We start from the raw sequence: 27,170 nt of genomic DNA, 5'->3' as shown, positions 1-27,170 counted from the left end.
CTTTTAAGAGATTTCCATATAAGTGTGCATTTTTCTAAAAATTTTTAGTAATTAGGACAAAATCTACTTTATACTTGTCCAACATTCTCATATGAAATAGTAAATCTGTCTCAAAAACATGATTTGGCTTTTTCAACGTTGTTTTAGCACAAACTAATCACATCATCTAACCTCTATATGTCCTTTTATTTTAATTATTTCATAGTGTGTATATAATATACTAATTTTTTTAATAATTCTCAGCTATTAACATGTTTTTATGGTGATTTTGATTGAAATAACACAAAAACACTGGGATAGGACACAAGAATTTAGCTGATTCTTCCTAGATAAATGAAAGCAACCTCCTACCTTCACTATCCACCTCAAAAAGTTAAAAATAAAAACTAAAACTGTATTTCCCTTAAAATGAAGAGAAGAAGAATACTGAGTGTATACATTATTTTATCACTTCACATGCTCTGCCTAACTAGATGCTATGCACAAACAAGTATAGATTTGTAAAGGAATCTCACTCTTTATTTGATTTATACATGGTAAGATCATGTCCTAGGGAGAAAATGATGTTTCCTTATAGATTATACAATAGCAGAAACATATTCATATAACCTATACTTTATTAAATTTATTTTATTTTTATGTTTAATCTCAACTCAATAAAAAGTGCTTTAAAGTTTTTTTGAGTTAAAACTCTCAATATTACAGTGTATTTTTTTCCTGCTATTTTGCTCAAAGACTAGGTTCAGAATATAGCCTATGTTTAGTGTGATGCTTGGAAATAATGCAACATACTCAAATATGGTATTCATATTTTTTGTGTTTGCCTATGAGTGTGTAGTTATTGATGTACATACTTGCTTATTTGCTTTTAGCAATTTTTAAGCCAAATCAATAGATGGATGATGAGTCTTATCTCCTAATGGTGGGAATTTAAATGTAAATGGAATACTTTGATTCCCTTCTTCAAAAATAAGACTTGAGGTTTGGTTTTGGAGTCTTCTATGTCTATAGTTACTGACAATTTCTTTAGTATTAGGCATTGACACCTTTGAAAATTTAACTATCTTTTTGAAAGATAAAGTGTTAAGAAAAGAAGCATTCATAACATGACAACTTTTTCTATTTTATTTTTAAATTGACAGATAATACTATGTTTTGATCATGTATAACACAATATTTTGAAGTGTATATACTTTGTATAATGGTTAAATCTAGCCAATTAATAAATGCATTACATCCCAAAGTTATCATTTATATGGCAATAGCACATGACATCGACTCTTTACATTTTTCAAGAGTACCATGTATATTATCATTAACTATAGGCACCTTGCTGCATGATAAATCTGAAATGTATTTCTCCTGCTAAATGTAATTATGTATCTTGGTCAGACCATGACATTTGAATTGCACAAATATCTCTCTTAAGAATGAATTTTTATACTTGGAGAAATCGTCCTGACTCTGGTCTTTAAATAAGCATGAACAGAGCAAAGAATTAACATGTACTAAGACAGTGGAGTTTGGTATTTAAAACAAACTGAATTTTTTTTAATTTTTTATTATTATTTTTTCTAATAGATACCAGAGGAATAAACTTGGTAGTCAAAGTTCAAGACACTGAACTGAATTCTGTCTTACTTTCATTTACATTTCTCTCACATCTGTTTTTCAATATATGATTCATATTTTATGTGGCAACATGGCAGGAGCCACAAACTCCATTTTATTCTTTTTACTTTTTTGTGTGTACTATTTATTCTATGTTTTGTGATTATTGTCCAAAGTATTGTCAAACACTTCCACAGGCTAATTTGGCCTTGACACAGTTTTGTAAACTCAGTATAATCCAGGCAAGTGAGTCAGCACTTGTGTATCTTCAAGAAGGCACTCTGTCGTCTTAGGAGGGCCTAAGATGTTTGAGCACTTGCCTGGAAAGCATATTTCAGACCATCTGCTTTCTACAGTAACTTTCAATTTCTGTGTACTTGTATGTCTTCTCATCCAATGTGTCACACTCCGCTACATAATAAGTGATAAGAACACAAATTTATACTTTCTAATAGTCAATTCTTACAGAATGTTCGATCACTTTCAACGTAAAAGGACTGTACTAAATTTTATCAATAGATGTCTTAGGCTTATTTTATAATTTCTACTACAAATTTACAGACTAACGTAACATACAGATCTATTCTAGAACACGCAACACTTTCCTTGAACTGAAATCTTGGCTCCCAGAATGAAATGAAATGAAAAGCAAGGTTTGCTTCTTAATAAGTATTTTTAAGACTCAGTTTTCTTCTTTAAAGAATACTAATAATTCCTGTATAGAAAGTCATTTTGAGAATAAAATAATACATAAGAAAAGTAAAGCACAGTACTTGGCACATGAAAGGCTTTGTTTAATCAGTTTTATTGAGGAATAAGTTATAACACTAAAATGCCCATATTTGTAACTTAACAGTTTTTGAATTTTGACAAATATGTGCATCTATATAGCTACCAGCCAAATAAAGATGTAGAACATTTCCATTGTCATAAAAGGTTTTCTGGTACTTAATTGCTGAAAAAAAGTCCATTAATCCCACCAACAGGTGTCTAGTAATCTGCTTTATGTAACTACAGACTTAGTTTGCATTTTCCAGAATTTAAACATACGCTATGGTATATGTATAAATATTCTTATTTAATGTCATCTTTCCTCCATAGAAGGTTATTTAAATTCCATCTTAGAAAAAAAAATGTAATATATTTTCATTTCATTGCTTAGTGATGTGCCTTAACATGTACAGTTTACATATTTTGTTAAACCACTCACAGTAGAATCTCTGTGAGTTTACCAACTGAGGGACTGTAATAAACTGGTCAACATATGGGGGTGGTCAATGTATGTAAGGTATTGACATGTACATGTGATTTATGTCTGGTCTAGAAAATTAAGTCAATTTATGAAGGTTGTCGATGTAGGAAGGTGGTCCATTGTGAAGGTTGTATTCTATATATGAATAAACATTTAGTGTTTTTAGTTGGGGCTATTCTATGTGTATATATATACATATATATGTACTGCCTATCAATACATAAGCATATACTTATAATGTAATATATGTGTATAAAATAACATCTTATGCTTATTCATATTATATGCCTTTGAAAGAATAACCTTAATTTTATGGCTTTTTCTCTTTTTAATATCTTGTACTTTATAGATTTCTTTTTATATTTATTATGTCTCTCTACTTTCAGTTTAATTCATTTTTAGGTTTTTAAGGTAAAAATGTAAATTGTTAATTATACCTATTTTTATCTTTGAATATAAGCAGTTAAAGCTATACATTTTCTTCTAAGTACCCCTTTTAGTTACAAACTTTGATATGTGATATTTCTATTATAATCTGGTTAAAATATCAAATTTCCTTTGTTATTTATTCTTTGCTGGGAGAATAGGGACCGAAGACCCCATTCTTGGTAAGGGAAAGCATCCCTAGAAAGAGAGGAAAATTACAGAGTAAGAAGCTGAGTGAGTCAGAACAAAGAAAAGTCAGCTAGTTTACATTTACACTAGCCACTGCTAGCAAGCTTCTAGCCTTTTCTAAAATTCTGGTCTGTTGGGGATGCAATTTACAAACACCCTGCTGGGTTTGTGAGCACTCTGAGAATAATGGGCATGGAAGAGATTATGACAAGTCCTAGAAAAGAAATACCTTCTAGGGTGTTTCCTTGCCGCGGACCACCCAGTCGGTGGGCTTCAGTCCGAGGGAGAGCAGGGAGAAGGAGTGAGGAAGGTTGAGAGGTCGGCGCAGGAATGACAGTCTGACACACCACGGGTTGGAGTATGCAGCTGTAACTTTACTGTGAAAGCATGCAAGTACTTATACACTTTTTCTTACAGGCAGGGGGCGTCATACACAAGAGTTATTTTGAGTTAGTGGGAGAGTTACAATCATTTACTTAGATGTACAGATTTTTCCTTTATGTTTGCAGTTTCTCATGCTTAGGTAAGCTCTGATTGTTCGAGACATTTTCAACAACAATTCAATTGCTCTGCCTTTTGTTGATAACAGTCAAAAGCATGTCCAGACTAAACAGTACAAAGTTTAACTCACTATAAAAGAGCTGGTCTCAGCATGGTTGTGAAGTTGTTTGCTTCTTCCTCTTTCCAGAGATAACAAGGTTTGCATTTTCTTGCTAACTGCTCAAGACAAAGGGAAGGCTGGCATAATTTCTTACTTCTCTGTTTATCCTGCTCTCCCTGCCTTTGCGTGATTGTACTATTTTGATTTGTATAGGATCATTGTCTATTCTAGTTATAAATGATTCTTCTTTTAATAAAACATCTATACATTGTCTGAAATCATTGGTATTTACTGTGAAGGTATTTATTACTTAAACGTCTTAGTGCCTGACTTATAGGCGGTATTGAGTCTAGCAAGCTCGTGCCTTATCTCATCCTGCAGTGCAATGGGTCCAGCCCTGAGAAAGCACATTGTGATTAGTATTAGAACATACAGACCTATGCTAAAGAAAAACAAAGTGATAAATTTTAAAGATTGCCACGGTTGTTCAAGCTCCTGAGGGTGACTTGGCACGTAGAGCACCGTTTCTGATGCCGTTTGTGCAGGGGTTGCTGGGGGCGAAGCTCCGTGGAGCACAAGCCTCCTTACCGGCGTTCTAAACGCGGTCAGCGCCGCCTCGCTTCAGCGGTAATGCTGTGGGCGCGGCATTTCCTGATCATTAAACAGGCAAAGAAGATACCCATTGTGGAGATGTGCATTTGCCTAGGGCAGAGATCAAGAGTGTAGCTGGAGCTCTGAGATATGGGCAGAAGAGCTTATATCCCGTATCACAGAGGAAGATCATCTGTGTTGGTGATGGGAGGAAAATGTCTCCCTCCCACCAATTCCTCAGAGAAGATTAACAATGATGGCATTTTATTCCACAGAGAACTAGAGGAGTTTAACACTCTGTAGAAATCAGTGTGTGTGATCTCAAGCGGGAGGCTATCCCAATACAAGGCTCAGGTTCTAGATTTCTCAAAGCTACCCTTAAGGTTAAATAATAATAGCAACAAGAGATGATATGCTACCTCAGAAACAGCTGGCATCTTTGTTCCCTCCCTCATCTTACTCTCTGGGCAAATAGACTTCAATAAAATAAAAGTGGAGCAAACACTCTGGGCCATTGCTGGAATCCCACTAATGGGCAGTGGACCCAGGCCTGAGCTCTCACTTTTAATTCTACTCTGTGTCTCATGTTTATTTCTTTACATGTTTCTAACTTTATAATTCTTCAGTTGCTCACTGCGAGTTTCCACAGGTCTTTGTGGACCCTGCTTCAAGCGCAGGACCCCAACAGAATTCTACATTAATTAGATGGTTCAATTTTTTAAAAAGTATTTGGGAGATTGTAAAGCATTTTTAAAATTGGTGTCCAACTCTAATTTCATGTATTTAGGGAATGTACTCTGTAAAATATCAATAGTTTTCAATTTTTTGAAACATTTTACAATTCAACAGGGGTCTGTCTCGGCAAATATTAAATGTACACTTTAAAAGGTTCTGTATTTTATTGTTTTAGTATAGTGTTATATAAATGTCATTTAGTTCTAGTTGTTTGATGATATTATAGTAATATTTTCTATGTTTTCTTATTTTCATTTACTTGTTCTATCCATTAGAAAAGAGGGTTAAGATTTCCCACTATAATTAAAGACACTTTTATCATAAAATGCTCTTCTTTAACTCTAATCATTTCCTTTCTCTACACTTACTTGCTGTGGTATTGAGATAGCTATTTAAGTTTTATGAGTAGTGTTTACATAATGTAATTTTTACTATTAAGTTTTCATTTTTATGTCTATAAATTTAAAATGTGATTTCCTTTAGAGGACATAGAGTCTTTTAAAAATTATTATTCAGATTGTGCGGTGCTGGTCTTCTCAAAGAGTGCTAGCTGTGCCTGGGGCGCTCTTCCCTGCTTTTCACTTTCCTGTCCTGGGAGCCTGGCAGGCAGCCTCTTCATCTTGCTGCGCATCTTCAGCTTTGAGCCGGTGCCTTCCCACAGAGCCCTGAAGGTGCTTAAGCCCCGGGACCGCGTTTCTGCCATTGCCCACCACGGCGGCAGTCACGATGCGCCCGAGAACACGCTGGCGGCCATTCGGCAGTCCACAGGCATGAGAACGTAAAGAGCAAGAGGAAGTGAAAGGAAAATTAGGGCAAGGAAACAGATAAAAGAAATCACTCATGAGGAAGAATCAGCAGAAAACTCCAGGCAACATGAAGAACCAGTCCAGAACAACCCCGCCAAGGGACCATGAGGTAGCTACTGCAGAGGATTCCACCTATACAGAAATGTTAGGAATGACAGAAAGGGAATTTAGAATACACATGTTGAAAACAAGGAAAGAAATGATGGAAACAATGAAGGAAACTGCTAATAAAGTGGAAAATAACCAAAAGGAAATCCAAAAACAGAATCAAATCAGAGATGAACGAAATGAAGAATATAAAAAGGATATAGCAGAGCTGAAGGAAATGAAACAGTCAATCAGGGAACTTAAAGATGCAATGGAAAGTATCAGCAACAGGTTAGACCATGCAGAAGAAAGAATTTCAGAGGTAGAAGACAAAGTTTTTGAGATAACTCAGATAGTAAAAGAGGCAGAAAAGAAGAGAGAGAAAGCAGAACGTTCACTGTCAGAATTATGGGACTTTATGAAGCGTTCTAACATACGATTTATAGGAATTCCAGAAGGGGAAGAAGAATGCCCCAGAGGAATGGAAGCCATACTAGAGAATATAATAAAAGAAAATTTCCCAAACATCACCAAAGATTCTGACACACTGCTTTCAGAGGGATATCGGACCCCAGGTCGCCTCAACTCTAACCGAGCTTCTCCAAGACACATTGTGATGAACCTGTCCAAAGTCAAGACAAAAGAAAAGATTCTGCAAGCTGCCAGGAGTAAGCGCCAGTTGACCTACAGGGGCAAATCCATCAGAGTGACCACAGACTTCTCTAATGAAACTTTCCAAGCAAGAAGACAATGGTCATCTATCTTTAATCTACTTAAACAGAACAATTGTCAGCCCAGAATTCTGTACCCTGCTAAGCTAAGCTTCAAAATTGATGGAGAAATCAAATCATTTACGGATATACAAACATTGAGGAAATTCGCCACAACAAGACCGGTTCTACAGGAAATACTTCAACCTGTTCTGCACACTGACCACCACAATGGATCAGCAGCAAAGTAAGAACTCAGAAATCAAAGGACAGAACCTAACCTCCACACTGATGCAAAAGATAAAACTAAGCAATGGACTCTCACCAAATAAGATGAATAGAATATTACCACACTTATCAATTATCTCCATAAATGTTAATGGCTTGAATTCCCCACTGAAGAGACATAGATTGGCTGACTGGATTAAAAAACACAAGCCATCCATTTGCTGTCTGCAAGAAACACACCTGGCTTCAAAAGACAAATTAAAGCTCCGAGTCAAGGGTTGGAAGACAATTTTTCGGGCAAATGGAATTCAGAAGAAAAGAGGAGTTGCAATCTTATTTTCAGATACATGTGGATTTAAAGCAACTAAAGTCAAAAAAGACAAAGATGGTCACTTTATATTGGTCAAGGGAAAAATACAACAAGAAGACATTTCAATTCTAAATATTTATGCACCCAATTTAAATGCTCCCAGATTCTTGAAGCAGACCTTACTCAGTCTGAGCAACATGATATCTGATAATATCATCATAACAGGGGACTTTAACACACCTCTTACAGAGCTGGACAGATCCTCTAAACAGAAATTAAACAAAGATATAAGAGATTTAAATGAGACCCTAGAACAACTATGCTTGATAGACGTATATAGAACACTCCACCCCAAAGACAAAGAATATACATTCTTCTCATCACCCCATGGAACATTCTCCAAAATTGATCATATCCTGGGACACAAAACAAATATCAACAGAATCAAAACAATTGAAATTTTACCTTGTATCTTCTCAGATCATAAGGCACTAAAGGTGGAACTCAACTCTAACAAAAATGCTCGACCCCAACCAAAGGCATGGAAACTAAACAATCTTGTATTGAATAACAGATGGGTGAAGGAAGAAATAAAACAGGAAATCATTAACTTTCTTGAGCATAACAACAATGAAGACACAAGCTACCAAAACCTGTGGGATACTGCAAAAGCAGTTTTGAGAGGAAAATTCCTCGCTTTAGATGCCTACATTCGAAAAACAGAAAGAGAGCACATCAACAATCTCACAAGAGATCTTATGGAATTGGAAAAAGAAGAACAATCTAAGCCTAAACTCAGTAGAAGAAAAGAAATATCCAAAATCAAATCAGAGATCAATGAAATTGAAAACAAAAGAATCATTCAGAAAATTAATGAAACAAGGAGTTGGTTTTTTGAAAAAATAAATAAAATAGATAAACCATTGGCCAGACTAACTAGAAATAGAAAAGTAAAATCTCTAGTAACCTCAATCAGAAACGAAAAAGGGGAAATAACAACTGATCCCACGGAGATACAAGAGATCATCTCTGAATACTACCAGAAACTCTATGCCCAGAAATTTGACAATGTGAAGGAAATGGATCAATATTTGGAATCACACCCTCTCCCTAGACTCAGCCAGGAAGAAACAGAGCTCCTGAGCAGACCAATTTCAAGCACTGAGATCAAAGAAACAATAAAAAAGCTTCCAACTAAAAAATGCCCTGGTCCAGATGGCTTCACTCCAGAATTCTATCAAACCTTCAAGGAAGAGCTTATTCCTGTACTGCAGAAATTATTCCAAAAAACTGAGGAAGAAGGAATCTTCCCCAACACATTCTATGAAGCAAACATCACCCTGATACCAAAACCAGGAAAAGACCCAAACAAAAAGGAGAATTTCAGACCAATCTCACTCATGAATATAGATGGAAAAATTCTCAACAAAATCCTAGCCAATAGATTACAGCTTATCATCAAAAAAGTCATTCATCATGATCAAGTAGGCTTCATCCCACAGATGCAAGGCTGGTTTAACATACGCAAGTCCATAAACGTTATCCACCATATTAACAGAGGCAAAAATAAAGATCACATGATCCTCTCAATAGATGCAGAAAAAGCATTTGATAAAATCCAGCATCCTTTTCTAATTAGAACACTGAAGAGTATAGGCATAGGTGGCACATTTCTAAAACTGATTGAAGCTATCTATGACAAACCCACAGCTAATATTTTACTGAATGGAGTAAAACTGAAAGCTTTTCCTCTTAGAACTGGAACCAGACAAGGTTGTCCTCTGTCACCTTTACTATTCAACATAGTGCTGGAAGTTCTAGCCAATACAATTATGCAAGACAAGGAAATAAAGGGAATCCAAATGGGAGCAGAGGAGGTCAAACTATCCCTCTTTGCTGACGACATGATCTTATACTTAGAGAACCCCAAAGACTCAACCACAAGACTCCTAGAAGTCATCAAAAAATACAGTAATGTTTCAGGATATAAAATCAATGTCCACAAGTCAGTAGCCTTTGTATACACCAATAACAGTCAAGATGAGAAGCTAATTAAGGACACAACTCCCTTCACCATAGTTTCAAAGAAATTGAAATACCTAGGAATATACCTAACGAAGGAGGTGAAGGACCTCTATAAAGAAAACTATGAACTCCTCAGAAAGGAAATAGCAGAGGATATTAACAAATGGAAGAACATACCATGCTCATGGATGGGAAGAATCAACATTGTTAAAATGTCTATACTTCCCAAAGCAATCTACCTATTCAATGCCATTCCTATCAAAGTACCTACAGCGTACTTTCAAGATTCGGAAAAAATGATTCTGCATTTTGTATGGAACCGGAAAAAGCCCCGTATAGCTAAGGCAGTTCTTAGTAACAAAAATAAAGCTGGGGGCATCAGCATACCTGATTTTAGTCTGTACTACAAAGCCATAGTGCTCAAGACAGCATGGTACTGGCACAAAAACAGAGACATAGACACTTGGAATCGAATTGAACACCAAGAAATGAAACTAACATCTTACAACCACCTAATCTTCGATAAACCAAACAAGAACTTACCTTGGGGGAAAGACTCCCTATTCAATAAATGGTGTTGGGAGAACTGGATGTCTACATGTAAAAGACTGAAACTGGACCCACACCTTTCCCCACTCACAAAAATTGACTCAAGATGGATAAAGGACTTAAATTTAAGGCATGAAACAATAAAAATCCTCAAAGAAAGCATAGGAAAAACACTGGAAGATATTGGCCTGGGGGAAGACTTCATGAAGAAGACTGCCGTGGCAATTGCAACAACAACAAAAATAAACAAATGGGACTTCATTAAACTGAAAAGCTTCTGTACAGCTAAGGAGACAATAACCAAAGCAAAGAGACAACCCACACAATGGGAAAGGATATTTGCATATTTTCAATCAGACAAAAGCTTGATAACCAGGATCTATAGAGAACTAAAATTAATCCACATGAAAAAAGCCAACAATCCCTTATATCAATGGGCAAGAGACATGAATAGAACTTTCTCTAAAGACGACAGACGAATGGCTAACAAACACATGAAAAAATGTTCATCATCTCTATATATTAGAGAAATGCAAATCAAAACATCCCTGAGATATCATCTAACCCCAGTGAGAATGGCCCACATTACAAAATCTCAAAACTGCAGATGCTGGCGTGGATGTGGAGAGTAGGGAACACTTTTACACTGCTGGTGGGACTGCAAACTAGTACAACCCTTCTGGAAGGAAGTATGGAGAAACCTCAAAGCACTCAACCTAGACCTCCCATTTGATCCTGCAATCCCATTACTGGGCATCTACCCAGAAGGAAAAAAATCCTTTTATCATAAGGACACTTGTACTAGACTGTTTATTGCATCTCAATTTACAATCGCCAAAATGTGGAAACAGCCTAAATGCCCACCAACCCAGGAATGGATTAACAAGCTGTGGTATATGTATACCATGGAATACTATTCAGCCATTAAAAAAAATGGAGACTTTACATCCTTCGTATTAACCTGGATAGAAGTGGAAGACCTTATTCTTAGTAAAGCATCACAAGAATGGAGAAGCATGAATCCTATGTACTCAGTCTTGATATGAGGACAATTAATGACAATTAAGGTTATGGGGGGGGAGCAGAAAGAGGGATGGAGGGCGGGGGGTGGGGCCTTAGTGTGTGTCACACTTTATGGGGGCAAGACATGATTGCAAGAGGGACTTTACCTAACAATTGTAATCAGTGTAACTGGCTTATTGTACCCTCAATGAATCCCCAACAATAAAAAAAAAAAAAATTATTATTCAGTCTTGAAGTCCTTGCCTTTTAATTTTAGTATGTAGTCTACTTAAAATTGACGTAACTATCGGCATCTTGGGGATTTGTTCTACATGTATCATCTATCCACGCTTATCTGTGCTTGTTCTACTTTTCCTTATTTCCTCCCTCTTTTTGATGAATAGTGTATTTTTTGTTTCCCATTATTTCTCTATCCTTCATGTTTTAACTATGTCTCATTGTTTTATTTACTTTGAATGGTTGCCCTGATGGTTTGTAGTTTATAGCATAACTTCTGTGTTGAAATATTTCACATATAATTTAATAAGTTATAATAACATGCTTCCGTTTTTATTTCTGTTCTTTTTGGTAGTATATTATGTATTTTACTTATAAATACTTAAAAACATAATAAAATATTTTTATTATATTTTGTTTACAACTATCAAATATTGATTAAGGCCATTACAAAAGAAAAAAACTGTATTTATATTTATCTAATTATATTAATTTCCTGCTTGGTTATTTATTCTTTGACTCATTTTTCTATTTTTCATATTTTTCTGACACATAACAGAGTTCCCTTAAAAAAGAATTTCTTGGGTACATGTAACATGAGGTTGAATTGTTTTAATTTAGTAATGTCTTCTTGAATGTCTCAGATTAGTTTTGGAATTATGTAAAGACGTTCTTTGCAATTACCCTTACCCTCAATATTTGAAACCCTCTCTCCAAAAATTGCTACACACAGCCATATTTTTTATTTTATTATGTTTGTTTAATTATTAGAATGAATTCCCACAGTATTTTATCCAAACAATACAAATTATTCACTTATGATACACTCATCCAAAATACTATGATGCTTAATTATAATCATAATAAAGTAATTAAATTATATTTTACTTAGAAAATTGAGAGAGATATAATTGTAAACTAGCTGTTACACATATAGATTTTCATTTAAAAAGGTCATGAAAACAAATAACATATTTCCACAACTATTCACATTTCTTCTTCACCATTTAATAACTGTGAAAATCAAGAGCTAAATTAAATCAAAGAACTAGCAGTTAAGAAGCAAGTATGTGAAGTTAAAATTTTTCCTAGCAATCAATGTTTCAATATTTCATTCTACTTAGCAAATATTTACAAATCTAAGCATTATTCATTGATTATTCCAAAGTCTTATCCTAAAGTTATTAAGGATCTTGGCAATTATGCTCTAATTTATGAAATGTAAAACAAAACTACTGTTTTAAAAAATTTGACAGAAATATGATTCGATATAGATCAGAGATTTATTATTTCTTAATATTAAATGTTACATAAATATAACCATACCTTATTTTATTAGCAAAGCAATAAAAGATTTTAGAGTTTAAGGTTAATTACATAAACAAGATAGTTTGTCAGACTAATCTATGTGGGCATCTTGGTTGAAGCTTTATAAATACTAACATATCATTTTTACAAGATAAAATGACTTTTTTAAAATGTAAAATGCCATTTCTCAAATCTTTTATTCAACACTATAATTAATAAGGGAAGAAGTAAGATGCTAAGATTAATTCAAAGAGCATTTGAAGGCTTAGGGAAATTTTATAACAGTAAGTTAATAAGATTGCTAGATTAATTTTCAAACTGACTTGACCTATGTTCCACTGACCAATTATCCTTAACGTTTAGAGTTATCTTTTCTACTAAGCATTAATTATGTGTATATCAAGTTGAAAAAATCTGTAATTTAACTTGTAACTTTACTAAGCCTAGGAATGTCATGAAATAGTATACAGTAACTCAAACATACAAACTTCCTCAGAAAATTCTTAGGTGGACCTTAGCCTCCATTTGACAGTAAAAGTCCATCACCCAGATTTTTCTCTTATTTCTACATTTTGCATCATTTATGCACTAGACGTTCTTTTCTGTAAGATGAACATGGGTGATAGCTAATCTACTAGTAATATTTTCTACTTGATTGTGACTCTATAGATTTTTCCTTTACATTCATATTCAAAAAGTTGAAAACCAGAGCTAGGCTTTAGAGTATGTTTCAAAAAAAAAAAATGATTAGATATAGTAGGAAAGCTTCAGTTTGAGGCAAGCTTCCCCTAAACCTTTGTGCTATTAGAGCATTAAGCGTGATAATGTCTAGTTAGTACATCTCCTCCAATATTCCTACTCAGAACAGCTGGAATTTTTGTTTATTTTTGAAGTTTGTTTCATTTTGGTTTCTGACTCAACTACAATAACTTAAAATTATAACAATGCTCTTCTGGTTAACTCATACAGAGCAACATTAAATCATATTATTTATTTATTACTTATATAATACATGTTACATTATGCCAGATCTTGCTATCTAAATCTTGTCTTTATTAATAGGACTTTTATTTCTCTTTCAACAAGAGAAGATTGTAACTTTTTTTAGCTATCAACAGAAAAACTCTCAATCAATAAGATTATTCTCTTTTTTCAATGGCAGATACCATAAACATAACTTGAAGTACTTTACATAATATTAAATATGGATGAAATTATAAAATATCCACTAGCACTAATATGCTAGCTATCTAACCAAATAAATATGTTTTTGCTGGAACTATAATAATATTCCCTTATGTTAAAACTGTATAATTTAAAAACAAATTCCAAACATACCACATTTTATTCACACAAAATCCCATGAAGGAGATGAAACAAATATTTCTTACTCAATTTAGTGTTAAGAATGCAACGGTAAGGATAAATATGTGTTTTAAATGGATATATTTTGTCTCTGAGCTAGGTATCTTTCTAGTCTTTAAAACTCATAAGGTGTACCTATCCGGGTTCGTGATGCCATGTCTCCAGGCCGACCCAGGGCCTTGTTGGAACACTAGGTCTCTGGCCCTGCCAACGAAACTGTCTGGACGTGGGCACTGTGCCAGCTTTCTCCAAGTAGGTCTCCTTCCGGTCTCAGGTGTTAAAGCACCTTAGAAGTCACAGTCAATACCCTGTTTTCCCCAAAATAAGACAGTGTCTTATTTTAAGGTGTGCTCCCAAAGATGCGCTAGGTCTTATTTTCAGGGGACATCTTATCTTTCCTGTAAGTAGGTCTTATTTTTGGAGGATGTCTTATTTTTGGGGAAAAGGGGTATTAATAGGAGTGAGCATCTGAGCAGCAATCTCTCAGCAGCAGTCTTAGTAGGGGAGCTCCGATCAGGTGTCCTCCAAGCAAGAAGTGGAGCCAAAGGAGGAGCCCCTGCTAACTTCTCTCAAAGCTATTTATAGAAGTAATCCCATGGCCATCTACACCAAATGCTAACTAATAATGTACATACTTTTGTGCTCTCACGCATTTCACTAAGGAGAGCCAATGATGTTAAATCCCTTCCCCAGTTCCTTATTGCCAAGGTATTTCTTACAGGTGCCTCCTACATGTACCTATTATGTGGTGAGAATGACTTTTCCAAACATGCATAGAATCAGTCTCAGAATATTTTAGACTAATTTAGGTTGCATTTGTATAATTCTACAGTATTTGTAAAAAGTGAAACTCATATACTCTTTCAATTCCACCCTTTTTCTTTAACTTCCTATATAAATGAACAATAAAATAAACGTTAGTGAAACAGACTTAGAACTTAGGAATAGTTGGAATAGGGAGGAAGTAAAATGATATTGCAGGTTCACTAAATTTTTCAATATAAATTGTGTTGTACTATTCCATCATACTTTAGGTCTGCATGAATCAATTAGTATTTCAAGGAAATAAAACCAAGGAGAAGATCGCTCATTTTTAATGTATGCCTTTATAACTCAAAGATTTAAGTCAGGAGTAAAGAAATTACAGCATAAGAGGCAATTCCTATATTGACAAATTACTTTGTAAACAAAGTTTTATTGAAACATAATCATGCTCATCCTTTTCCATATTATCTATGCTTAAATAATATTTTCCACTACATTAAAGGAAACCATGTGACTTGCAAGCCAAACATACTCTTTCTGGTTCTTTTCCAAAAATAATTGTTGGTAGTTTATTTATTTATTTAGAGACAGAATCTCACTTTGTCACCCTCAGTAGACTGCTGTGGTGTCATAGTTCACTGCAACCTCAAACTCTTGGGTTCAAGTGATCCTATTGCCTCAGACTCCCAAGTAGCTGGGACTACATGTGCCTGCCACAATACCTGGCTATATTTAGAGATGGAATCATGGTCCTGATCTGGTGATCCACCCACCAAGGCCTCCCAGAGTGCTAGGATTGTAGATGTGAGCCACTGCACCTGGCATTCATTGATACTTTTTATAGGAGAATACATGAGATGTTTCTATTATTTTTTTAATTATTATTTTATATCTTTACTAATACAGACCAAAAAATGAAGCAAGATAGGTAACTCTTTTGAATTAAAAAAAAAATGTAATTTAAATGTTAGGTAGGTAGTTAGAAACAGATCACCTGGGGAAGCAGGATAAAGACCCAAGCATCCAGGCTGCCATTTTGGTGCCATCCACCTTACTTTATCCCAAGTGACTACTCACACCAGGGAGGAGGGAACAGCCTACCAATCTACCAATCAGAATGCAGCATGCCAACTCAGAAAGGATGTAGAGGACTCTTCAGTCTAACAACAGGTACAGCAGAGTCTTGCAGGTCACTGAGAACAGCCTTAACATTAATTATCATGTGGCTGACACACCCCCATGGGCTCTCAGAGAGGCCCATGAGAGGTTCAAATGCTCAGTAGAGGACTCTGGTGCAAGGTGACCTGTGAACCATGAGGTAGGCCTGACCCAGCTAGTATAAAACAGAGCCATAGCCAGAACCCTTGGTTCTTTGCCTACTTGTCTACTTGCCCTGGCAATAGTGGCCTATTCTGTCTATGGCAAATGCATACTGCTTTGAAAGTTTCTGACTCTGTAGTCTTATCTTTCTCTTCTTCAATAAACTTGGTTTCATGCTAGCTTACTTTGGAGTCTGGTCACTTTTTTGACCAAGAGTGCTCCACAACACAGGATCCAGGTAGTTCCCTGAAACCCCAACATTTTAGAAGACAGGCAACTGCCTTGACCTAACATTAATGCATTTTATGCTTCTTGGTAATCCTGTCTTACAATTGACTCTGAACCTCTTAGGGTGTGCATTCAGTATTCCTGAATATAACAATTGCATATTCCTTGGATATATTATATATGAACATTTTGCATGACATAGCTGATTAATAACTATTTGCTTAAGAGGATGCCCAAGTTAGCTTATCAGTGTGCTATGTAAGACACTCTAATATACTCAGTTTTGATCACTCAGCCAGGGTTAAGTTGGTAGTTGCTTTATATTACATAGGGAGCTTAAATCAGATAAGACATTTCATGTGATCCATGAGTAAACAATAATACAAATCTCTCATTTATAATTATTTTTATCTTCTATGTAAAAATGATGATAGTAACTTGATGATAGTAACTTTCTAGGTATATACAGATAAAACAAGAATGAGTTCTGTGACCAAAGCAGAAGCACCATTTTCTTACTCTTCACTCTTTGGGATTGCCCTAGAATTTGGGTATGAGCAATTGTTTATTTTCAAGGATGTACATGACTATCTCATAGAACATTCCCTAGACCTCATTTATAGACACATCGCTCTTTATAAGAAAAAGGCAAATTCAGTATTAATATCAAGTTGTAGCTAACAGCTTTAAGAGTAAAGTTAAAATATAACTAACAGTTAAAAATGACAAAAATCTTTTAATAAAATGTATAGTATATGGTTTACAGTCTAGATATTTGTTAAGGGTAAGTTTTTTATTTATATTTCAGTGATTCTTTTTATATTTTCACATTGTCTCATTGGGAATATATTTTATATTATCATAATTAATTTCCAAGAATTTTAATTCTATTTTGTAAGAGTAGTGTACTTTTGTGCTCCTTCTCCCAGCTTCTCTGCTCTTGCTGTTACACATTTTGCTTTCATATATGTTAAAAAAAATACACTATTATTTTATCCCTTAAATTGCCTTTTACTATTTATGGGAGGGGGGAAAGACAATGAAGTATCTCTTTTTTTACTCACATATTTAAGTGAATATTCTACCACATATATTATTATTTTTTAAATTGACAATAACCAAATTAATATCGTTTGGTCTTTTTACTGGGCTATTTAATCAAGAGGAATTTTGATGTTTATTGGCTATAATGAACTAGTTATTACCAAGACACAGGATTGTAAGTCTAATTGGGAGTATTAGGCAAGTAACAAATATGTATGGCCTCATTTATTTCATCTGTATAATGAGAGATATAAAAAGAAAAACACTGGTAGTAAATATACATGCACACAAATAATTACATGTGGTAGATAGAAAAACAAAGTATGAAATTTGCTTTCTCGGTTTTATGTATACATAGGTTTGAGAGAATAAAAATCATGTTTTACTTAAATGTTATAATTTTAGTGATATTTATATTGTTTTCCATACAATTATGCTAAAATATATAAAAATAATAAGATGACATAGTATACATAAATACTTTTCTTGTATCATATGGAAAGCATAAGACTTCCATATGTGAAACATTTCAACTTCCATAAGTTGAAACATTGTGAATGTTTCAACTTAAATGCAATACATGAGAAATTAGTAACTATATGACTACATAGAAATAGTTCCATATACATTTTTAAAGTGACACATATCAGACCTAATAATGTTGTAATGATATACCAGAAGATTTTTCATGATGAACAATGAACAAGTTCTATTTACGGCTCTAATCAATGTCATTGTAACTTTCTTATTTAAGCTATAGAACAGCATGAAAGTTTTCATATATTCATAGTTTTATATTGAATTCATTAAATAAAGCAAAAAATATTAGAAATAATAAGCACAAAGAGAAGAAAAATCTTTATCCTAAATGAATGATTGAATATAATAATAGAATTTCAGGATTGAAAAAAAGTAAAGTATATAACTATTGATTATCTGTTTTATAATAATGCCCTAAAATATAAATTATAAATTTGGTTTAAAAATGTCAATATGTAGTATTTTGAACAATGCTCTGTTTCTCCTTCTGAAATAAGGAAATAGATATTATGCAATGTTAGATAACAGTGAATTTTATGAATGTTTTCTTTGGAGTAAAATTTAAATATACTAAAATCTCAGTTATTATCTGCTGTGATCATTTTATATATATACTTGACTGGTCATAGGGTTCCCAGATTAAGTATTATCTGTGAGGATTTTCCTCCAAGTAGTCTGTGTTCCCTTTGCCATCAAATAACAGACAGATATATATATAAAAAATCAGTTACTAAAGTTAACTTTTAACTATCTTCTCAAGTGTGATTTGTGGAAGCTCTTTTTCAGTGGCTAATTTAATTTTATTTAATTATTTATATTAAATTAATTTGAGGGTATGAATTTTGATGTTACATTGTTCTCACTTCCAAGGGAAATTTCCAGTTGTAAAAGAATACCTCGCCCAGGGAGCATGGTATCCACCCATACATTGTACCGAGTAGGTGAGATCCTGCCAAATGCTGTCTTCTGTCAATCATCCTCCCCCCCTAGCCCCTTCTGCCTTCCTCCTCCCTTTGCCCCAGTACTGGACTATATTTGTGTTGTATTGTTCTTGTGAGCATGTAATTGTTTATATATTGTTTCATATTAGTATTGAGGACATTGAATCTTCATATTTAATTAAAGTTAAAAGAGTTCTGTCCTCATGTTTTTTAATGAGAAAGAACAATGACAAGAAAACAAGGATTCTGGAGTAGTTTAATATGAAAAATTATCATCATTCTGCCACTTATCCTGAAAACATTTGATTGCACTCTTTTTTTTTTAAATAAGTAAATGGCGGTTCATGTTTTTTGCATAAAACTATTTGTGTTATTTACAAAAGTAGAGAATAAAAGTGAAATTTATAAGATAATGCTTTTAAAAATCAACTTTAGAAATACTAGTGTTGTCAATTATCAACCATTTGGGGCTCCTTTATGTCTTCTTACAGAAAATGATTTAATTCTTCTCACTAAGCTCATAAACTGGACTGGAGTTTTGTGGTGGAGGATGCACTGTTGTTCATCTGTAAGGAAATATTCTCGTGTTGCTATCATGGTATAGCATAATTTGCATTTTTTCCTTTTGCAATGATGGATGAAGAGGGCATTTTTATACTTCTTAGCTAGTGAGAAGAGGAAATATATACTCTGGATACCATTTAGATATTGTACTTTGTAATGTTATTAATTAATTAGTTTATTTAGACAGTCTCACTATGTTGCCCTTGGTTGATTGCCATGGTATCATAGCTCACAGCAATCTCCAACTCTTGGCCTCAAGCAATCCTCTTGCCTCAGCCTCCTGACTAGCTGGAACTATAGGCGCCCACTATAACACCTGGCTATTTTTAGAGATGGGGTCCCACTCTTGCTCAGGCTGGTCTTGAACCAGTGAGCTCAGTCAATCCATCTGTCTTGCCTGGCTTCCCCTCTTCCACTTTTACTTATGAGTTTAAGCAACCCACGGCCCTCACCAGATGCAGATGCCCAATCTTAAGCCTCATTTATGAAATTTCAGCCCCCCAGAATTGTAAGCCAAATAAACTTCTTTTCTTTATAAGCTGCTCAGTCTCAGGTATTTTGTTGTAGCAAGACTAAGGAAGCTAAGACAGCAGGAACACATGTGTGCCTGGTCTCAAATCTGTGAGCTCAGGTGATCTGCCTGCCTTGGCCTCCCAAGTGCTGGGATTACAGGCATAAGACACTTGACCCAGACGACTTTGTAATTTGAGATGAAGAACACAAAATTTTTGCATTGTTCTTTCTCATTTAGTTCTGAATTTCACATCATAATGAGTGCTTCATCATCTCCCAGGAAAACAAATTAATTTTGACAGGGTCATGTTCTTGAAAATTGCCCACTATGCAATTGCATAATGTTACTAATATCAATATGTACATAACAATCACTATCCATTAGACTTATGTTTCAAGATGTATTTGAGGTGAACCTGAATGTGGTTTCTAGTTCAGTTTTAAAACAGTAGTCCCTTTCTTTCTCCAGTTATTCAGTGAACTAGTTTTAAATCACATGATTGTGAAAAAAATTCTGAGGGACATCATTACTATATTCATTATTTTCATTAACACTTGATTATTTCTGAGGAAATCACATAGCACTATGTGAATTTATTATCTACTTGAGAAAAGAACATGGAATGTGAAAGGAACATACTAGCAGGCAACATTTTATAATAAGATCTCAATATTACTTTTTTCTTTTATTTTTATTTATTTTATTTTTTTATTAAATCATAGCTGTGTACATTAATGGGATCATGGGGCACCATACCCTGGTTTCATAGAACGTTTGACACATTTTCATCACACTGGTTAACATAGCCTTCCTGGCATTTTCTTAGTTATTGTGCTAAGACATTTATTTCTATGTAAATAATGGTAAAAATAACAAATGTTAATCAAAGACATTTTAGGGATTTGTCTGTATAGACTGCCTCAAAATATATTCCATTTTAATTTGATTTCATTAGAATTCTTTAATTTCTGTTCCTTTCATTTTAAATAAAATAATTGTGGAAGCACATCAAGTTAATAAGCCATAAATCAATTGTCAAACCATTATGTCTGGCTATAGAATATTCTGTTACTACCCTGTTTTCCTGAAAATAAGACCTACTTACAGGAAAGATAAGACGTCCCCTGAAAATAAGACCTAGCGCATCTTTGGGAGCACACCTGAAAATAAGACACTGTCTTATTTTCGGGAAAACAGGGTATTACTTCAACAGCTCTACATAGATCCAAATAGTGCTGCCAAGTCTAAACCCCTACATCCCTTTTGATATCTCATTTTCTTTAATGCCTGCTTTCATATCAGGGACAAGTTATTCCTCCTTCCTTCTACTTTTACTGACAAGTTTACACATTTCTTTGTTCTGAAATTATTTTAGTAAGAATTTCCTAATGCCTTACTTACAGTATCTCCTATTTCCCACTGATCCTGATCTACCTACTGTCAGATAGTAATATTCCTAAATCATGGTCCTATTTTCATTATTCATTTATTCTATAGCCATCAATGGTTTCCCATTATCTAATTAATAAATGAAGATACTTTGGACTGACTACATAGACTACTGCAATAATGTACCCAAGCATATTAGAGTATAAAATCATATCTATACAGCCTTTTCTCCAGCTGAAATGCAATTCTGACACTAACTTCTCAGTTTGGCTAAATTTCATGACTTAAGGACAGAGTTCTTCATAAGACTGTTCCCACTTGGGACATTCACCACTTGCTTAGATGTCCCCAGCGGCCACCTGCACTACTAAACAACTCACTACAAATTTGGAGGTCTTAATCCTCCCTTTTGGATTAATAACTCACTAGAATGACTTCTAGAGCTCAGGAAATATTATGTATAGTATTAGTTTTTTATTACATAAAAATGATAAAAATATGGACCACCCAAATGATGAAATGCATAGGAGCAAGAAAGACAAATTTGGTCTGCTTCAAATCTAAGAATATTGAGTTTTGGATAGTGACAAAGTCTGACTAATAGAACGTGCTGCTATACAAGATTTTGTACAAAATGCATAGAAAGGAATTGATTTTTTTTTTCTAAAAACATTATAGCACCTTTTAGGTGACAGAAAGTAAGTAATATTAATAGTTCTGAGTAAAAATATATCCAGCTTGATTGCGGGAATAAGGGAGAGTAGTCATATAGAAAATGAATCTACAATTTCTTGACCCAAAATAACATTTTATTTGCCTCCAAAGGATCAGGTAAGGTGAAATTAGTTAGCTTTTTGGCCTAGGTAGGACTGTATAGCTGCTATTCTGTTCACTTGTTCATTTTATTGAATTATGTGAGAAATGTGATTAATGAAATCCTTTATGTGTTCTACTGTGGTAAACCAGAGTATATGTAAAATATGCCTTTTCTCTGTTATTGAAACTATCTAACATATTTTGTTTTTATATTGCCTAATTGTGTCCTTTGTGCTAAAGTTAATAGTTTTCAGACTAGAAAATACTGACAAGAACAGGAATTTATGGCTTTTATTTTCTATGCAAGAATTGGTATCCATAGGATTAGGAATAAATTTCTTAAACTTTCTGGGCCAATTATTTTGTCTATAAGTGAGACTGATAAATCTCTATATTAAGTTTTGTTGTGAGTATGAAATGTGTCCCTGTATCTTTAATGTGGGCACATAATTGTTTATATATCAATTTCATATTAGTATTGAGTACATTGGATTTTTTTTCTATTCTTGAGATACTATACTCAAGAAAAACGGGTTCCATCTCCATCCACGCTAAACATAAAAGATATAACATCTCCACCTTTTCTTGTGGATGAATAGTATTTCATGGCATACATGTGATAAAAAGCAAATATAGTCTAAAAAGAAAGAGGTGAAGGGAGGAGGGAGGAAAATTGGGGGTATCTCACCTAATGTGCACAATGTGAGGGTATTCAGCAGGCCTCCTGGGTGAAGGGCTCAACTACAACTAGAACTTTACCTTAGATTTCAAAACAATATAACCTAAACATTTGTACCCTCATATTAATTTGAAATTTTAAAAATAATAGAATAGAACCACATAGCTCATTTTGCCAGTTTAAAAAAAAAAATGGTATCATCAATGTATCCTTGGGCCATCTTTCCCATGCATAGTAAGTCCAAGATTTATAATAGAATTGAATAAAATTGTGCAACAACAACAAAAAAGAAATGTATCCCTATACCTAAAAGAGACCTGTGTTGTTAATATTCAGCATGTAATGAAAAATCTTATCTTTCCTCATAATAATGTTTTCACAGTATAGGTTTTAAATTTGTTTTTTTAAACATTCAAACAGATTATCATGTCAACACAAATTTTAATAATTTGTGAACTTCAACATACATAGATAATCAATTTAATTATCATCTTATTATATTTCCTCAGGAAAAAAAAAAAAAAACTGAAATTATTCCTAGGATGTATTGCTATTTACACATGAAAAGGGCTTGACTTGGATGAATCATTACCTTAGAACTGAAAGTAAAATAACTTTCTATAGAGGAAAATGTTTGCATTTGGGCCAGCTGTGCAGTTAATGGGGGTGGAATTCAGATGAAAAGATGTAAGTTTAAAAATACATTTCTATAAAAAGGAAGATCAGAAAGAATAGAAAAATTTCCCAGGGATACAGGATACAATAAAATTTGAGCCTAATAATGAGAAAAGCTATGGAAATCAGCAAATAAGAAAAAGGTCCCAGGGTGGCACCTGTGGCTCAGTCGGTAAGGCGCCGGCCCCATATACTGAGGGTGGCGGGTTCAAACCCGGCCCTGGCCAAACTGCAACCAAAAAAAAAAAAAAAAATAGCCGGGCGTTGTGGCAGGCGCCTGTAGTCCCAGCTACTCGGGAGACTGAGGCAAGAGAATCGCTTAAGCCCAGGAGTTGGAGGTTGCTGTGAGCTGTGTGAGGCCACGGCACTCTACCAAGGGCCATAAAGTGAGACTCTGTCTCTACAAAAAAAAAAAAAAAGTCCCTGATTAATGGCATCCATATCAGAGATACAAACTTGAAATCAGCTTGCAGTTATAATCTATACAGTTGTATAGTTCCTTTACTTACTTGTTTTCATTGAATGGCATAGATGAATTTCAGAAATCTTGTATAAAATAAAGAAAACAGCACTAAGTAAGACTATTAGTCATTTTCCAGAATAGTGTCAAAAAATCAGCTGCAGAAAAAAAACAAAAAACAGAATTCATTTTTTTCAATTTTGTATTTTTCTACAAATATTTATTTTGACATTGTATATCAAGAATATGTGTGTTTATATTGTAAGACTTTGCCTAAAGAAAACTAAAGAAACAATGTTATTTATTCTTTCATTTCAATCATATAACAGTTTTCATAGTCATAATTTTATCAAAAAAATTATCTACAAATGCTTGAGAATATAAAAGGAAAAATTCTGGCTTTCAAGTGCAAGTTGTGAGAAAAATTGGTAGTTTGCATCTAGAATAACTAGCATATGATTTAAAACCTCATCAAATATTTAACTTTTAATCAAATCTAAAATTTAAAAAGAAGCGTGATATAGTCATGTTATTATATTAAGTGAATTCAAAAAATTGTTTCTATTAAATTACTTATTAGGAATTTGAAGTCCCCATTTATATTTTAGCAGGTAGATGTTCTTATATTGCAGGGACATTCCATTAATTAACATTGATTTATATAGTTTTAAGAATCTGTACAGAGAATTAAAATTAGACACAATATGGAAACTGATGTATAGTCTCACTATTTATTAGAATCATTCATTTCATACTGTAATTCTCAAAAAATTATTCACATCATGCCCATAACTTTATTGGTTTGCTTTTTGACAAAAGTCTTAAGCATTAATCAATTTCAATATAATTATTTAAGTGATATACAGAGATACTTTCTAAATAAAAATTTACTGTAGTTCTTTCATGCATGTATCTTTAAATTATATTTGTTTTAGATAATAAAGCATCAAAAAAGTTGATGAAGGGTGGCACCTGTGGCTCAAGGAGTAGGGCTCCAGTCCCATATGCCAGAGGTGGCGGGTTCAAACCCAGCCCCAGCCAAAAACCACCAAAAAAAAAAAAAAAAAAAAAGTGGATGAAAATTTGATGACTTACAAAAGAACATTTGGCACCATAGATTATTATGTATGTGTACTGTTCACAAAATGAATAAGTAGGAAAAATGTGTGTTTTCATTTGAATAATATATGTGAATTTAAAAACATTTTAAGAATCTTGCACATATTTATTTACTTTCCCATTTTAAACCTCTACCTATACTCTGAAATCTAATTGTATTTCTTGTATTTTCCACTATTTATTCAACATCAATTCTAGAAGATAAATATTATTTATTGCGTGTATGTGTGTGTGTTTGGGTAGGGCAGAAACTGAATGAGAATGAAAGCCTTAGGAACTAGTGTGAAGCTTGAAAAAGCCTGAAGGAAATTTTGATGTATTTTTTTTTCTATTTTTTTTCTCCAAACAGGATTAAGAACCAGAGGTGTATTCTGACTGAACTTTTCAATGCTATTTTAAAACTTAGACTATCAAGTTCTAACCAATTTGGTTATTTGTTTTCTTTGAAAGAGATATAATATAGCATATTGGTCAGACATTCAATCCTGGAAATGTATCATGTGATTTGACATGTAAATTGTTGGAAGCTGATTAATCTGATGATTTTTTCAGTTTGCTTGGTATTGATACAGTTTAGCAAGGTGCTGCCCAGCTTCCCTTCTTTTACCTTAAATATGACTCGGAGGTTTAGACAGTTAGAGTTACCTGAAACTTTACATGAATATGTTTTACTAGCAGAATTATAAACCAATTTGGATTCATAGCATGGCAATTTCCCATGCTATGAATCAAAATCAGGGCAATGATTGGTAAAAAATAGTACCTTTATTTTCGTATTGTAAAGATATTTTATTATAAAGCCAAAATAAATGCCAGAAACACTACAGCAAAATGAACCAATACAACACTCAAAGGATAAGGAGGCAAGAAAGATGCATCTGAGGCAACGGTGACCTGCATTTCTTGTGCAATATTTTTTTTTTCCAGTTGTAAAATTGGTAAAATATTTCCTACTTCACAAATCCATGCCCTGGATTAAATGAGACAGTGGCTGTCAGCATGCTTTGAAAATTGCTAATTACAAAAGTAGCATACCATACATTTTATTATGTGAGCATACTATTTTGAGTGGGTATTTGTGTTTTTACTTTTGTTGCTATTTTTTTTATTGTTAAATCATAGCTGTGTACATTAGTGCAATCAAGGGGTACAGTGTGCTGGTTTCATATACAATCTGAAATATTCTCATCAAACTGTTCAACGTAGCCTTCATGGCATTTTCTTAGTTATTGTATGTAGACATTTGTATTCTGCCTTTAGTAAGTTTTACCTGTACCCATTCTAACATGCACTGTAGGTGTGGCCACACCCATTACCCTCCCAACACCCTAACCTCCCCCCTCCTACTTTGAAAATTGGTTAGGGGGCACAAAGGCAGAATCTTATAAGCAGGAACTTTTAAATTCTGAATTTGTCCTGTGATTCTTCTGCCACTGGGAACAGCCTTCCTTCTCTGTTTGAGTAGGTAAATTTCTAACTACTTGCAGAAATGCTAATAATCATTGATGAGGTAGGTTCTTTAAAGGAATGCTAGTTCTCCTTAAAATCTACCCTCACTGCCTTACATTATTTCTATATGTTTAGCCAAATGCTATTTTTTTCAAGCCAAAGGAATAAAAACATTAGATATAAATAAAAGTATAGATATAGATATGTATGGAACCATATTTTATATACATATATAAATACATGTCAATATATACAATCACATACATATCTCTTTTTAAGAACTACTCAGCACCAATAGTCCTGCTGTCCATTTTGATATACTGCCAGCATATTGTTTGGAATTCTCTGTAAATCAGATCCACTGTTGATAGTGAACATCTATTCATTGATCTATGACTGAGATGTGGACTGAGACAGATACAGTAACATCGTGGGAAAAGCATACATAGGAATTGGAGTCTCGTGTTCACTCTAACTTGTGAGTGCCTTGAGGAACAGCTGAGCCAATCTTGTATATATCATTTCCTGTCAATGATAGAATGACACTTTTTAAACCGCCTTTTAGGACCTACCGGGTCAAGCTACACCAAAGTCATGATGAGCATACGCAGGTCAAACTACGTAAAAACTTGAAG

The 27,170-nt window shown here is 33.9% G+C and overlaps 1 pseudogene; it reads left to right on the top strand.

The window, feature by feature from the left end:
• The window catches only part of LOC128564545 (serine/threonine-protein kinase N2-like), a 119,169-nt pseudogene that overhangs the window by 14,499 nt on the left and 77,500 nt on the right, over positions 1-27,170 (top strand).

The sequence above is a fragment of the Nycticebus coucang genome, chromosome 14 (genome assembly GCF_027406575.1).
Source record: "Nycticebus coucang isolate mNycCou1 chromosome 14, mNycCou1.pri, whole genome shotgun sequence".
NCBI lineage: Eukaryota > Metazoa > Chordata > Mammalia > Primates > Lorisidae > Nycticebus > Nycticebus coucang.
The sequence above is the reverse complement of the archived record's forward strand: the minus strand, read 5'-3'. Positions and strand labels throughout refer to the sequence as shown.